The sequence below is a fragment of the Polyergus mexicanus genome, unplaced genomic scaffold (genome assembly GCF_030449975.1).
Source record: "Polyergus mexicanus isolate NDT 795.1 unplaced genomic scaffold, iyPolMexi1.0 SCAF_10, whole genome shotgun sequence".
In the NCBI taxonomy this organism is placed as follows: Eukaryota; Metazoa; Arthropoda; class Insecta; order Hymenoptera; family Formicidae; genus Polyergus; species Polyergus mexicanus.
The window spans coordinates 6,778,014-6,795,246 of NW_027223330.1; the positions used below are offsets into that span (position 1 = coordinate 6,778,014).

General features: G+C 35.5%; 1 protein-coding gene and 1 long non-coding RNA gene across 3 annotated transcripts in view; one reads left to right on the forward strand and one right to left on the reverse strand.

Annotated features, from left to right (window-relative positions):
- The window catches only part of Dhc62b (Dynein heavy chain at 62B), a 962,114-nt gene that overhangs the window by 504,001 nt on the left and 440,880 nt on the right, over positions 1-17,233 (reverse strand). The window lies entirely within an intron of this gene.
- Positions 6,035-7,168, forward strand: LOC138937281 (uncharacterized). Of its 2 annotated transcripts, none has more exons than XR_011447486.1 (3): positions 6,035-6,147; positions 6,235-6,608; positions 6,896-7,168. It is a non-coding gene; the product is annotated as an uncharacterized lncRNA (long non-coding RNA). The 2 variants fall into 2 exon arrangements; XR_011447487.1 differs by having other exon boundaries at positions 6,901-7,168.

Here is a 17,233-nt window from a genome sequence, read left to right on the forward strand (position 1 = left end):
ACATTCACATATTTCCAGAAATTGCGAATAATTCCAGATCTGCAAAATGTTTATGGACACTATAGAAACGCTTCAATATGATTTTATCATTTCATTTTTTTTATGAAGCCAATTAATAAAAGCATATTCAATGTTGTTGTTTTTATGATATTTTTAATAGAATTTTCACAAGATTTATTTTGCTACATTAACTTAAACTCATTGCGTAGCCATCTGTAAGTTAACTTAAAAATATTAATTATGCATTAATTTACATTTAATATAAATAAAAATAAACATTATATTAGCGAATTTTCGGCATAACAAGATAATCGTTAGGATCATGCCCGCTCACGTATTTACTGTTTTTTGTTGTTTGTCGATATAATATTTGCCGAGATATCGAGACGTGCTCTCACCAGTGATGCCAGAAACTGACTCCGGTAGCATGAGGTAACATGTGGAAGGGAAACACACACAATCGAAAACCACCAGGGTTGGGAAAGTTACTTTATAAAAGTAACTCGTTACCGTTACTCGTTACTAATTTTAAAAAGTAACTCGTTACCGTTACAGTTACTAAAAAGTAACGAGTCGTTACAATTTCCGTTACTTTTTTACGATACAAACTAATAAATTATTTTGCATAAGAAAAACTTTTAAAAAATTGTAAGCAAGATTTCATTCAAGGTTTATTACAAAATAAATGATTAAATTTTATCGAAATTCTTTATTAATTTTTAATAAAATTTGTTGCTCCATAGTATCATCATTTAAATGCCCTCTTTGTGGTGTTAATACAGAGCCACCGATGCTAAACATTCTTTCTACAGATGCACTGCTTGGTAGAGCTGTATTATATTTAATAAAAAGTTTTTTAAGTTTTGGATAGTCGTTTAACATTTCTATATTACAATTATTTGATTTTAAAAACCGTTGCAATTCTTCTTGTTCAGATTCATTTTGCACCGTTTTTTGTTCAAAAATGAAAAAATCATCGTGATCGTCAGATTTTCCAGCTTTTGAAGAATTTTCAGTTGATCGGATTCCCAATAAATCCTCCAAGTAATTTTCAGCACGTTTTCTTTTTTCTCCGGTTAACCAGTTTAACTTAAATTTTGGATGTAAACATGCTGCTATTATTAATTCTTTTGTTTCAAATATTGTAAGAAATTTAAAATCAAATATAGTAAATTAAGCGACATTATTTGTTTTATTGAAATTAATACTTTTGAATCAATAGTTTAAAATAAAATAATATTTTTCAATTAAATCCTTATTTAAAATTAAATAACATATGTATTAATCAAATTAATAAGTTACCTTTCATTTAAACCTTGCTGAATAGCTTCAACTAATGAATGGCAATCTATAAGGTCAGATTTATTGAGATTTTCTAATTTTCGTTGCAAGGTACTTAGAACTGGTAGTAAATGAGAGCTCTGCTTTTCCGAAAAGATAAAGCTCTCATTGGATATTGCGCGTCGCGTCATCGCACTGGTCTGCAAGAGCCATAAGTTGATCAATCACATTCAAGCATTTTTACAACATAATAAGAATGCTAATTGGTCGATTTGCTTACGGCTTTACGGTTAAGATAAAAATTTTATCACGCACAATAGCAAGAATAATATCTTAAATAAATCAAAAAATTTGAAAAAAGTAACGATAAAAGTAACTGTTAAATTCGTTACTCGTTACCGAAAAATGTAACGAAGTTACTTTTTCCGTTACAAATAAAATTTGTAACGCCATTACCGTTACAGTTACCGAAAAAAAGTAACTGTAACGGTAACGGCGTTACAAGTAACGCGTTACTTCCCAATCCTGAAAACCACGTACATGTCTCACATGAATGTTGTTTTCTACTGTTGTGTTATCCCCTCCACATGCTACCGGGATCAGTTTCTGGCATCATTGGCTCTCGCGCGATTGGATCCTTTCGAAAAAATCGGTTGTATTTTGCTGCCGTATATAAGCAGCCGCCGCGCGACGACACACCGTTAACTAGAGGCGCGAGAAACAAAATAGATAGTTAAAGTGACTTTTAGCACAATATTCTCTCTCTCTCTCTCTCTCATTTGTACCCGCTAACAATTATATACATGAATGCGCGTTCACGTGTATAATTACCAACTTATCATTATCAAAAACTTGGTCAGCCAAAATCTCCAAATATTCCTTTAATGTAATTATTTTCCAATAATGTATTTATCACAAATATGTTAATTGATAATGCACAGATTCACTCAATCATTGTAAAGCATTTGCTCAGTTTCGATAATATAACCTAACTTTGCTAAATATGATATCGATTAAAAGATATCACTTTTCTTCCTTGCACTATTCCACGTTAATAATTTCTGTTCACTTTATCGCTTTTTTTTCCTTGTATTGTTGCACTATTCCGCAATATTCTCATAACCATTAATCACTTTATCACTTTTCTTCTTGTCGTATTATACTTCGCGCGTATTCTTATAAAATATAAATATTATTATCTCACACGTATGCACACATATTCTCACATATGATTTTGTCCTTTAAAGCATTATGCACATTAAGCGAATAATACATGAGTGATGTGAACGCCGTTTGAGGTACAAAATCACTTTGATTGTATGCGTGCAAGCATACATATGTGAATCTGATCCTAAAGAAAAGTGAAAATGTCAATTCTGATATACGATTATCATTTCTCAGGATTGACTGCACCAATCTTCTTCGAACTGGTCGTAATCGAAATCATGTATTCGGCATCGCAACGCTATCGCGTCGCTTAATATATACAATACTGAAAAGGGTGCCAAAGCAGAGATCGAAATGTTTGTAAATGTGAAATCCATTATGTTAGACCAAAATGATGCGTTAAGAATGTGTGTAAATTCGAAAAGGAGAGAAAGAAAATTCGAGATACTTTTTCTTCTTTTGTAACACAGTTGTGAATAGAAACTTTATTCTTCTTAGAAAAACGCGGTACAACAGTAATCCTTGCTCACACAGGACAAAAGACTCGACTCGATTAGACCCTCGCGCTATCCGAATTGTAGTGAAAACTCCCGAGCGCTAGCCGATCGTCATGCACCAATCAGCGCTCAGCAACGCTCGGCACGCGTCCGATTGGGTTTAAACGCGGGATGTTACGAACATCTTTAACACATTGTATTTATTCACAAATTTTGTTATTACATGCGTTTTTTACTTTGATATAATATATACATAAATAAATTTAATCAATTCGTTTCAAGCCAAACGCATATACATACACGTGCTCATGTATAGACGGACAGCGGACGCACACGATTACACACACAAGCGCAAACTGACGGACGAACAACATACAGCCACTTGGCGTGAGTGGCAAGAAGATTCACGCTTATCAAGCATCTCAGTAAGATCAGATAACCGTCACATCTTCATCGTTGATTCTGAATGATGCAAAAAGGGAATTTATACATACCTACCTCTATCCACTCATGTTAGCGCAAGCATATGGTACACTGTCAAACAATTAAGTTTCGAGACTCGCTTCGCATTTCTGAACGTCTGGTTTGTTTTTGCTGCCATCTTAGGGGATTATTCACAACTCAATACTCAACACGTGGTGCAAGTTTTAAATTATTTGGTTCAATAGTTAATGCAATACAGTCACGCGAAGTTGTGTTACAAAATTCTGTTTAAAAATCGATGTAATGGAAGGAACGCTTGAACAACGCGTCAACATTAAATTCTGTTAGATTAGAGTCGACAACAGAAACGTTACAAATGATTCAATAAGCCTATGGAGAACCAGCCATAAGAGTAACGTTATGAAGATACGTTATGAAGATGACATAAAAAGAAAAGTGAATCAAATTTTAAAAGAGCTCGCTTTAGAAGACTAGAGCTGTTTTAAGCAATGGCGGAGACATTGGACTAAATATGTCAAGTTAGATGGTGACTACATTTTTAATTGTCTAAGGTTTGTATGAATAAAAAAAAATTTTTCTACTATATTCGAAACTTAATTGTTTCACAGTGTATATACACACATATAAATTCGCGCGCTGTTGTTGATTAAAATTAGTGAAGTTATATTTTTCAATGCTGAATAACATATCTACACTATTGGACTTAAGCCATATATGTCTTAAGGATTTTTACGTAAAATTAAACGATCTTTTATAGAATCCAGCATAAAAAAATACTTCTTTTTATTTAAATAAACAACCTTGGTTAACCTTTTGGTTAACCTTCACACGACTTTGAAAAATGACTTTAGTTAAAATTTAAGATAATCAACATTTTTCTTCTCGAAACCTTATAAATTTTATCTAAAACATTTTTGCCTATCGGATTTCGTTTTTGAGATATTTGACTAGACTATTTAAAATGGGATATCCTGTATACTTATCGTAAAACTATCTATGGTTTTTTCGGTAATTACACATTAAACTAATAAAAAATGTTATACATAAAATTATATGTTCATTTCGAAGAAACAACAAACTGAAAAATTGTCGAAAATATTTATTATAGAAGAGCCTTGTGACTTTTCAAATAAAATTACTGTTAATTATCTTTTTACATGAATAGATCTTTTTAATCATTTTACACGCATACACATATAGGATGTCTAATAATCGTCCCACCTGTAATGTGCAGATAGAGTGGGTTAAACTGAGTAAGAAAGTCCTTTATCATTTTGCGATTTTTGTAATAATTATTGAGAAATTAATTAAAAAAGATCTAATTCGCGTCAGTATAAGAGCGTATAGTGAGAAAAGACAACCCAAAAGTATACGGTCGGTAGGCGCGCGACAAAGTTTAGAGAGGAGCGCTCTACAAATGACAACATTATGTATAAGCGATACATAACAATGGATTCTCGCGTCTTAGCAACCACATATCAATGCCGCTCATATCAGGCCGTCCTTTCTCACCGCGCAGTAATACTCACGCGAATTGGCCGATCTTTTTTAATTAATTTCTCATTAATTATTGCGAAAATCGCAAAACGGTAGAGGACTTTTCTATTCGATTTAATCTATTCTACCTGCACATTACAGGCGGGTTGATTATTGTCAGACATCTTATATGAAAATATTTACATAAAATTGTTAAAAAATGATATAATCATGAAATATTTTATAATAAAAAAGTTAAAGATCATATATGGGTCTATATCTATATACAAATAAAAAAGATTTTTTAATTAGAACTTTAAAAATGCATATTAAACCAAGTTAAATGATATTTAAAAAAGTTTGTATTATATTAGAAATACAAGAGAATAATACTAAAAAAATTGAATAAATTACAGCATTGTAAATCTATGTAAAAATTACAAGAATATATTAAAGGAAAAAAATCAAATGTATATCTTTGATTTTTATAAAATTTGGATATCATATATCGTAGTTTTTAAATCAAAGTGAAAGATACGTATTCTTTATATATTCTTTTGTACTCTTTTGTGTTAACAAACCGGTGTAAACCCGATTAGGGATGATATGTAAACGTAGTCTATGATGCATTTAGATTTTGAAAAAATGTTAAATTTCTTAAAATAACCCTGTTTTGATTCTGATGATTTTGGCGATACAAAATAAAAATATTATTTAAAAGTATTACGGACGCTGAGATCGATGATAAAAGCAAAGAATAGCTACAACTATTTGAATTATTAATAAAATATGAGACAATATATATAATATACAGAGTGTCCGATAAGTAAGAGACCAAACGAAAGGTGGAGGTAAATTGAATCAAACTGAGTCGAAAAGTTTTGAACCATTCTTTTTTATAACGCTTAATAAAGGAATTATTATTGATAAAGTCTGTCCAATCAACGCCGACCTTTAGCCACGCGCCTGATAGTGTGCGTGAGTGTCCCGCATATATGTAATACTCCTATATGGATAATAGAAGTCGAAAATTTTTGCCAGCATTACAGTGCGAACGATATTCATGTTTCGCTATAGAGTGGAAAAACTGTGCGTTGTACGCATGTACTGAAACCGAAAGTGGGGATGCGCAGAAACCGATTTTAGCTGTTAGCATAATTTTAGGTTATGTGGCGCATAATGCATATATGAAACAGTGATCTGAGATCAGTGATATGAAATAATAATGTCGAAAAATTGTTATTTGTGCGACCGCATGCCGTTGAAAGAGAAATACATTTCTGTACATAAATAAGTCTCATAAAATATATCTCATAAATTACGAGAATATAAATTTTCTATCATAAAGTCAAAATTTTTTATTTTACAGATTTCCGAAGGATGTAACCCTCCATCAGAAATGGAAGGATGTTTGCGGGTTAACCGAAGTGGATGACGTATCTCATGTATACATTTGTTCAACTCACTTTGCCTCTGAAAATGTGAAAATAATAAAGGTTGCTGGCAATCCAAAAATAGTTCTAAAGGCTGGATTAGTTCCTTCAATATGTGTTCCGACTATGGTGGTTCCGATTCTATTCCAATTTGAGGTTGCATTAACAAGTGACAATATTATTGAAGAAAATGCAATATCAGGAAATATCAACGCTTGTTCATCGTCGATGGACTGTACATCTGCTCTTCAAGATGAGGAGCATATGGACAGTGGTATTGATTTTTCTTCCAATTGAGCCAATCATGATCGTAAGTCATCTAATTATTATTTGCAATAAATTCAATAGTGCAGTGAGCCTATTCTCTAACTTGTAATGATAATGGGCGCATTCAGCAGACACAACTGTTGTAAAACAGTTGAGTAAATTACTATAGATATAGTAATAGTATCACTGATCAATCGCTAAATATGTTGAGGAGCGCGCAGTCTACTGAATGCGCCCAGTGTCACTATCGTCATAAGTTATAAGTTATAGAATAGGACAATAGATTTATATGCTTGTTTTATTGAAAATTATAAACTTGTTTAACTTAAGTCCAGATGAAAACTATGGCAGTAAAAACCGTCGATTTCATGAATCACGCTTGATTTCGGAAATTGCAACACCCGATTTTTCCACTCCGAAAAGAACTCGATGAATGATAAAATTTATGAAACAGAAGGACCAACAGAAAGCGAGAAAAATTAAACGCTTGCAAGACACCAACAGGTGTTATAAGAATAGGATTATCTCGTTAAAATACATGTTAAAACATTTAAATGATAAAGGATTGTTATCCTACGAAGTAACGGATTCATTAACGGTAATGAAAACATCGATACGATTTTCTATTACAATCACATTCCATTTGTATGGAATGTGATTGTAAACAACTATAATTTTAGTCATTTGTCAATAATGTTATTAATATTATTGATAAATAACTATAATCTAATTACATAAAACAAGCTTCTGATCATAATCATATACAATGACTGTACACTAGATCTTTATACACAGATTGTACACACTTAATTAACACTTCATCAAAACACACTCAATTTAATTAAAATTAAAAAAGAGGTTAAGGACGTTGTGGTGTTAACATAGAAATGATGAAATCTCTTTTCAACCAATTGAAACCTGTAGATTTCCATGTAAAAAAAATTCGGTAAAATTTTCAGGCAGTTTAGAAAGTTTATTATTGAGAAAAATTTATAATAATGCATGATTAAATTACATGTAAGCTTATGAGAGTCGAGAGGCACATAGTGATCGTCTCTGTAAAAAATGATGCTAAAAATATAAAATTTTATAGAATATACGAGAAAAGTTGTATAAATATGCTCAAAAATTTTCGGGATTGTTACGAGATATATTAAATAAACATTAATTATTCCGACAAATACCTCGGTAATGGAAAATCTGGTAATATTGCATGAAGTTGAGTGTGCTTGAATTTATGTGAAATTTCGATGTTAATAATTAACAATTAACTGTTAATTGAGTGTTGCAATATTTTTTTTGTTCCGTGTATATACAATATAATCATGAAAAGATAATTATATATTTTTTATTAATATACATTTAACTTTTTGACAAGAAAATTCTTATCAATATAATTAATAGGAAAGGAAAACTAAGCCAACGCAAATGTTCGCGCTAATAAATGTTTATTGCTAGCCTCTACTGGTTTTATTGCTCTTTCAAAATATAGTATAACGATAAAAATTTTTTAAAACTATAACAACCAATTGGAAACATTAAAATTTAAGCCGACGATTAATTTGCAGTATTGTAATTCAAACTCTTGTCACTGAAATATTGTATTACACATTGAAAATGATCTGAAACAGATCAAAACATATTGTTAATAAATTACTAATTCTTTTAGCGCAAATACCTTGCTTCGGCTCAATTGCATTTTATTAATTATATTGATATTTTATCATATGAGCCTTTGGAAAAGTTAGCCATTTTATTAAATTTGTCTCTTGTCTTGTTTCTTATTCCTATAAAATATGATGACCGATAAAACGAAAGATACGTTAGCTAAATTACTGCAAAAACGTAAAGGAAAGTATTCCGAAGAGATCCGTTATTTTGCGTTAACATTACACTTTTATTCTCCAAAAGCGTATAATTATATAAAGCAAATATTCAGAGAATAAATTTTTCCACATACGTTAACGATAAAAAAGTATGAGGTACTTAATGGATCACCCGGCTTTACAAAAGAAGCATTGGAAGCAATTGCTTCGCGAGCTTTGCAGCAAAAAGTCGTAGTAAATCGTGTGATCGAAGAGATGTCTATTAAGGAAGAAATTATATACAATAGATATAGTGTTACGGTGGCATCGATTTAGGCAATTTTGAAGACGTAAATGGAAACAAGTCATGCAAAAACAATAACCCGATAATGACTACAAATGCACTAGTTTTTAAGGTAGTTTCACAAAATGGAATCTGGAAAGTTCCGATAGCGCATTTTCTTACTCGAGGATTGAGCAACGTTGAACGTGCAAATCTATTAAAATTAGCATTTCAAGCTTTACATTCACATAATTGCGGCGTGTATTCTGTGACGTTTGATAGACTAGCAAACAATCTAGGAATGTGCGAAGTACTTGGTGCAAATTTCAAATATGGGCCAAATTTTAAACCATATTTCCAAAATCTGATTACAATGGAACCTAATTATGTGTTTTTAGATTTGTGCCATATGATCAAATTAGTTCGAAACACATTAGAAGTGTGCGTAACTGTAAGGACTGCAAACGAAGAAAAAATTTATTGGCATTTTATTCAGCATTTACATAAATTGCAGTGTGACAAAGGTCTTAGAATCGCAAATAAATTAACGAAGAAACACATACATTTTCAGAACAATAAAATGAATGTAAAGATAGCGATGCAAACCCTTAGTGAAAGTGTAAGTAAGTCCTTAATTTTCTTAAGCCAATTGCCAAATAAAGAAATCAAAGAAAAAATTTTCAAATCTATTCCCACTGCGCAATTCTGTCAAAATTTTAATGACATGGCAGATATACTTAACTGCAAACATAGATTGATAAAAAACAATTTAATTGCCCATTGACCGATAGCAATTATTCAAGATTGAAAATGCATGCCGAAAACTTTGAAAAATATATCACTAATTTGACTGATAACGAAGAAACATCTATTTTGAAGACATAACGTAAGACTGGCTTTTTGGGTATGATTGTATGCTTGAGAAATAATTTTCCTCTTTTTGAGAAATTCAAATCATTAGGCTTGTAATAAACCGCTTTCGCGAGGCGGTCGTGGATAACTCGGTCGGGATCCGGGGCTCGTGAAAGGGTATCGAGAGACGAACGAAAGCAACGTGAGGTAAAATATAATTTATTGCGTGTAAGTATGTGTGTATACAGAGTGAGTGTATGTGTATAAACGCTGTATGTGTGTGAGTGTGTGTAGTTGTGTGCGAGTGAGACGATAGACGAGCGAGTGCGTGCGCGAACGGATAATATAGAAGTATGGTGTAACAATATATCGAAAGTATGTATGTGATGCGAATGACGATATGTGTGTAGCAGAATATACTCGTGTATGTGTGAGAGGCGGAATCGCTTAGCGGTGCAGTCGTGTCGGTTGCGGTGCATCCGAATTACATGCACGTATGCGCGGCGCGGAGCGCGATTTCGGCGGTTCGATACAATATCGATTACGCTAGCGGATCGTGATTTCGGCAGAGGCCACTAACTATCGGGCGATAATTTCGGTCGGTCCGGTGGGCGGTCCATAGACGCGCCTGTATCGATTCCGTTGCGTTGATCGATGTCGCGGCAGGATTAGATCCTCCCCCTGAGCGGGACTTAGCGCGCCGTATTAATGGCGAGTCCGATTTCGTAAATGGCGGTCGCGGAACTACTGTCCGTTCGTAACTAGCGTGTTGTCGTTTCGTCCGGGATAGTCTGTTCGTGAAATTCAGGAGTGCAACGGCCGACGGGAACACTCGTCAATGGAAGGGAACTCCCTACCACTGGTTGATCGCTGTTGCACTTAGGTGGACGGATTGTTCGAGGCGTTGAGCACTCTCGGCGGAGGTTGAGTACGCCCAACCCCGTTTTCCTCTAATCGTAATAGATCGGAAGGATCGCTCTTGGAGATGCCGCAAACTCTCGGCGGAGGCTGGGTACTCCCAACCCCGTTTTCTCTTTGAGCGGTTACAAGATCGTAGCGGATTTCCAGACGGTTACCCAAGCGCGGCGACGGTTCCGGGTAAACACGCGGCTTAACGGCGGTTACAAATTGGAACGTTTATTATCTCTTAAAAATGGGCGCTCGGCGCCTCCGCATTATGCCCGACCGGTGTTTGTCGGGCGGCGGACTTCCGGCAGATCGACGGCCGGGTAACGGTGGAGGGATGCAACGTTACAGGCTTAGCATATTTGCTTACTTACAAGTTATCGCAAAACTATTTAGAAACGTTTTTCTCAGCTATTAGAGGCTGTAACGGTTTTAACAACAATCCAAACGCTATTCAATTTGAATTACAAACGTTTGTTAATAAGACATGAACTTAAAGAATTTCAAAATGGCAATTGTTTGTTTGATAATATCGACATTTTTACCGTTTCCTCAAAAAAAGAAAATTTTAAATGCCCAATTGGTAACTCCGACATGCTGCAAAGTAGAATTTGACCATGATTATATCTCCTTAACTTTTGCAATATCAACACTTGTCGAAGAAATTGTTTTTTATATTTCTGAGTTTGTATCGCATAAACTTATGTCTATCATGGATTGCTCAATATGCAAAGAATAATTACTGGATAAAAGTATGCCACTTTTGTCGAAATTGAAAAATAAAGGTCTTTATTATTCCATCTAAAAACGTCTGTCATATTTGCAAAGTTTTAGAAAGAATAATCCGCCAGTATCTTCACACATTGTTCAGCCGAAATATTAAAACAATCTTAGTTAATAAGATATTAAATCAAATAGAGAATCTATTTGATAATAAGATCATGAACGATCATGTTTTAAGCCAAGATACGTTTGACAATCATCAAAACCAACTTTGCAAATATATAATTGAATTATATGTTAACATAAAATTATTCGATGAAGCAAAGAAAACGTCTCAAAAAGATACCTATCTTCGAGCTAAGTATACTAAGCTAATTTTGTTCAATAATCAATAGCATTGTAATTTTTCGAATAAAAACATTATTTATTCAAGTCTTTATTTGATTTTAATTAATTATATTGATTCCGATAATTCCTTTGAAACATTCTTATCCTTGCCGAGTACTGTAAAACAGCAATTTTTTATCTAAATAAAAATTAGTTACAAAAAAATAAAAAATTTTTACAATAGTAAAAAATGGTAAAAAATGATGAATAATCTATTCATATACCCTCTATGCAGATTATACTGTCTTTACAGACGTCGCGCATGTGTAGAACGTTCAATTCATCTACGAACTTCTTACTTTAATGGCGTGTGTTTTCTTCCTTTCCTTTTTATAGAAAATTCAGCGTCTTATTCATTGTCATGTTGCCGTCTCGCGCGTGTCCGCGGGTACCTTTCCGATCGCTAAGCGCGAGTTTAGCGGCCGCGCCAAGTTGAATTTTGCGAGAACCGTACCGTAGTCTCCAGAGAGGTGCGATTATTCGTTATCCGTTCTGCTATTTTAATTTCTATTATTTATAATGTCTATTATTTATAATGTCTATTTATAATATCTATTATTATAATGTCTATTATTCGTTTATGTGAAAACGCGTATTTTGGGAGTCTCATCGGAAGATGCCGTTATCGAAGATCAGGGGAAGACGCGCCGGCAAAACATCGGCCGAAACCAACATCGGCAAAAGCTCGCAGCACGGCGTAATCAGGACCCGCGCGCGTGATGCGCGCCACGCAGGACGACACGTAGATTCTCGCGCAAGGCCGCAGGACCGTGCGGAACCGGCATCCCGAGAGGTGAGAATCGAGCACTATTGACGAAAGATGTCGCATGCCGAAAAAGATGTTGGCGAGGGTCGCAGCAATTTTTCCGGTCAAGACGGCTCCGCGATAAGCTCATAGAGCGGGCCCCGTAGAATTATTGATAGCGAAACTGGGGGTGCGCGCGCCCCCTATATAATCTTGAGCGCGTCACCCGGCGACTGTCTCGCGCGACAGTACATAATTGGTCGCGATAATACGTACCTTGTATGCGCAGCCCCGGCTGGCCCGAAGGTATCGATTCTGGGTTGCGACGATCCCGGGCAGACTAATGCGGACGTTAATAGTGAGTAGACGCGTGTCAATCAGTACTCTTAGCGGCAACTACGTCATTTCGAGAGCGAGCGAGAGCAGTAGCCTTGCGAGGATCCGGAGGACCTGAGGACCGTGCGAGACGGAGGAAGCGAGCGGAAGGACGTCGACCCCCAGTGTCGATGAGTTTATCCCCGATCCATCGAGCCACGCATGATCGCGCCCAGGAATTGCGTCGTTCTGCCGTCGTCGCCGTGAATTAGTGCATTAATGTATGGGTTAAGCTCAATTCTTTTAGTGTAAATTTTTGTGCCACGGCCATGTCGTCAAGTGATACGAGCTCCGAGGCCTCTCGAGTATCGGTTTCCGCGGATTGAGACATTATCCTGCGTTTTCTTAAACCGTGTGTCGTCTCTCTGAAGATTCGGGTTCCGTGTATTATATTTGCGTTGGTTCTTGTCCGTTTAGCGCCTAAGTCCTGTTCGTGTAATTTGTCGGTCATTTGAGTGCGAGCGTGAAGTGCGTAATTAATTGTATTATTTTAATCGTGTTCCGAAGTCGCGTGCGTGTTTGATAAGGGTTTTCTAGCAATTCTCGCGCGGATTGTGTAAGTTTGTGTCGAGCATCGTGTGTGCGTCTCACATTGTTCATAACTCAGGAATGCATGTGTCTCGCGATCTGCCTGTTAATATTAAATGCGTAATAGTCTGTAAGAAATTCTAGCGATCCACACGGCCGCCTGTGGCTGTTCGATATCGAAATCCGTATTGGGTTATCGCCCGAATTACTGTCGGAAAATTATTTTCTGTCATCTTCGCAGTGCGAGGCGTAATTTAACGCCGAGAGAATTCCGGCCGATATATCGGGCCGACATCGGCGCAAATATTCCGGGGTTTGGCGCCCCGCATCTAACACCCAGTCTCGTCCCAGCGTTCTTACCGCCGCCGAATATCCACACGGTCACCAAGATTATAGATTCGACTTCGAGACAGTCCATCTTATATTATAATAAATCTGTTATTTTCTTTGTTTCAATTATCGAGTTTACTCTCAGTTGTGTTTGTCGTTCCCGTAATTGTCGTCTCTTGCATAAATTATCGCGTTATAGCAACACTCGCCCTGCCCCTCTACCGTTAGGCGAACTAGTCAGTCTGTGGCAAATTCCAACAATTTCTTTCGCGCTTATTTCGTGTGTCTCACGAATTGATATGCGAAAGACCGTATCTGGCGCACAAGTTCGATTTTCGCGATTATCTCCTGGATTTCGTCACGATACGCGCGGAACTCTTAACATCTCGTTCTTATCCGGCGCGTTATCCTTTATCTCCTTTCGTTTTTGTTAACGACTATTCCGCATCTCCCATTCGGCGAATTAGCTCCCGTTCATTGGCGCAACTTACACCCGTACGACAGAGAGAACGACTCGGCGGACGCGTTTATCGTTCGGTCGCGAGACGTCAGGAAAAGTCGTCGCACTATATAGGAGTATTATATTTAGGAGTACACATAGGACGTGCGTCCGGCTAAAAGTCGGCGCTGATGGCCCAGATTTTACTCAATAATAATTCCTTTATTAAGCGTTATAGAAAACAATGGTACAGGACTTTTCTTTTCAGTTTGACCCAATCTACCTCCACCTTTCGTTTGGTCACTTATTTGTCGGATATTTTTTCTTAATGACAGATTTCTTAAAAAATTTCAAGACGAAAATCTTAATACAAAAATATCGAGACTATAATAGTTTTTAAATGGGAAGCGATTATATTTTATACAATGACAGGGCTGAGATTTCGCGCGCTCAGGCACAGTGAAATAGTAAAAAACTTCATGGTAACATTGATCGACCACTTTGACAGCTGAAGTTGAAACATGTTACAAATTTTTACTTGAATCATATTTTAGACACCTTTAGTTTCTGCATCTTTGTATTTGTAAAAAAATATACTAATATAATGTAGAAAAACGGAAAAACATATAATGACAATGCTATTATAAAGAACCCCGCACTAATCATATGGAAAATCTGTCCCGGTCAAATCAATTGGTTTTTACATATGTTGTAGCTTATGACCTACTGAACAAAAGATGTAATGGGCACAAAGCTCAATAATGGACAGTTATCGAGTTATAACCAGTCAAACATGAAAAATTCGGGCTGCCGAATAGTCAAATCTCGGAAGGTATTGATTTTTTTGAAAAATGTTTGTAACAAACATAGTAGGGTTTTACAAAATCTGTTAGTTGGTGACATTATTTGTGAATTTTGAATGACCTTGAAAAGCTCCGTGAACAAAAATCTTTATGTGTCACAGCAGAGATAAGGACCCCACGGTTCGTCACTCCCGTAGTATTTTTTGACTCCAAACCCTCTCTGCTGTGTGTGTATGTGTGGAGTAATAAAATAAATGATCTTATTGTATATTACTCATTACTTGGATCCTGCTGTGGTGGTCTCTGGCCGGCTAATATTGTGTTCAATAATGATGAAGAGGGATAACGAACATTGGGCTGGTGTCGTGCATATCCTAAATACCACAATACGCTGGTTACATGTGCACATGTACCCACAGTCCGTGCGCCTGACTTACAGGTGCAGTAATAACCAAAAATCGCCTCCCTCTCATCATCTATATTATCTGCATCTCTTATGTTGTAAGCTATAAATATTTGATGTTTTGTAGCATTACGGAATCGTGAAAACACTCGCACCCTTATGAAACCTTGTTCATCAAACAACGAATCCAATTGAAATTCTTCTTGTGCATCACGCTGCATCTTATCTTGAATATAAGATCTTGCTAGACGAACCTGACTGCACCTGTAAGTCAGGCGCACGGACTGTGGGTACATGTGCACATGTAACCAGCGTATTGTGGTATTTAGGATATGCACGACACCAGCCCAATGTTCGTTATCCCTCTTCATCATTATTGAACACAATATTAGATGCCGCTCAGAGACCACCACAGCAGGATCCAAATAATGAGTAATATACAATAAGATCATTTATTTTATTACCCCACACATACACACACACACATACACACACAGCAGAGAGGGTTTGGAGTCAAAAAATACTACGGGAGTGACGAACCGTGGGGTCCTTATCTCTGCTGTGACACATAAAGATTTTTGTTCACGGAGCTTTTCAAGGTCATTCAAAATTCACAAATAATGTCACCAACTAACAGATTTTGTAAAACCCTACTATGTTTGTTTCAAACATTTTTCAAAAAAATCAATACCTTCCGAGATTTGACTATTCGGCAGCCCAAATTTTTCATGTTTGACTGGTTATAACTCGATAACTGTCCATTATTGAGCTTTGTGCCCATTACATCTTTTGTTCAGTAGGTCATAAGCTACAACATATGTAAAAACCAATTGATTTGACCGGGACAGATTTTCCATATGATTAGTGCGGGGTTCTTTATTTTTTGGAACATGATTTAACGATTTTATTAGAAAATGTTCCATTGCATTAGAAGAAGCATGATTTATCAACACGATGGTACACCAACGCATTCGTCCAGAAATGTTTAGCATTTTCTGGATGAAACTTATACAAATAGATGGACAGCACGCGATGGACCATAACACTGGCCAGCGAGATCACCTGATTTGACTCCTGAATTTTTTTCTCTGGGAACATTTAAAAAGTCATATTTATCGGGAACCAGTGCACAATCTAGAAGAATTATTCAATCGCATTGTCGAAACAGTTGCGAGCACACCTCCCGAACTGATACGCAATGCGCAACAAAATTTTGCGCTGCGCAAGATCATGCATTGAAATGACACAACAATTTGAACGTGCATAATTTGAACACTTACTATAATGTACATTAATTAATTGTATAATTAATTAATTTATTATTTATTGTTTGCATTAATTGTTTCTAATTCCTTCGAATTATTTTAATGAAACGTTTAAAGTGTACTTGAATGAATTTTATTTGGATATTAAGAATAGTAGCTACTCATTTTGTTAAATAATTGTAAGATAAGTACATATCATTTACTAACTACATATCTACTGTTTGATAACTACAGTTTCGCCTATAGGGTATGAAATTGGTAGCAGATTTCTGAAAGAAATGTTATCATGACAGCTTGCGCTTTATGTATAACGTAAAAAAAAAAGTTCACTTCCAATATTAAAAAAAAGAAAATATTATATTCCACAATATGCGTTTACAGAAATATCAATAAAAACAATCTTATCTTTACATAAGTAATCTTTATATCGATATTAACAAGAGGGGGAACAGTCAGTTTTTGCCTTTAGTAATGTGCATTTCGCAATGTGTTACGCCTGAGTGCGCCGACTTTAAGTGATCTGATTCGCTAATTATAAATGCTAATTCAAAAACTGTTATAGCCTCGACGTTTTAGTATCAGAATTTTAATCTTAAAATGATCTCAGGAATCTGCCCTTAATTTTATCCAGTCTTTACGGTACACCTAGTGTATATATTGTATATGTATATATACAGGGTGACTCATAAATCCTTATACAAACTTTGGGTTGAGTTGAGTAAAGTTCTCCACACATAAACAAGAAAAAGGTGTCATATACACATATGTCCGGTAATGGCTGATTTATGAGTTATAATCGAAAGATTACATTCAATTCAGTGCTA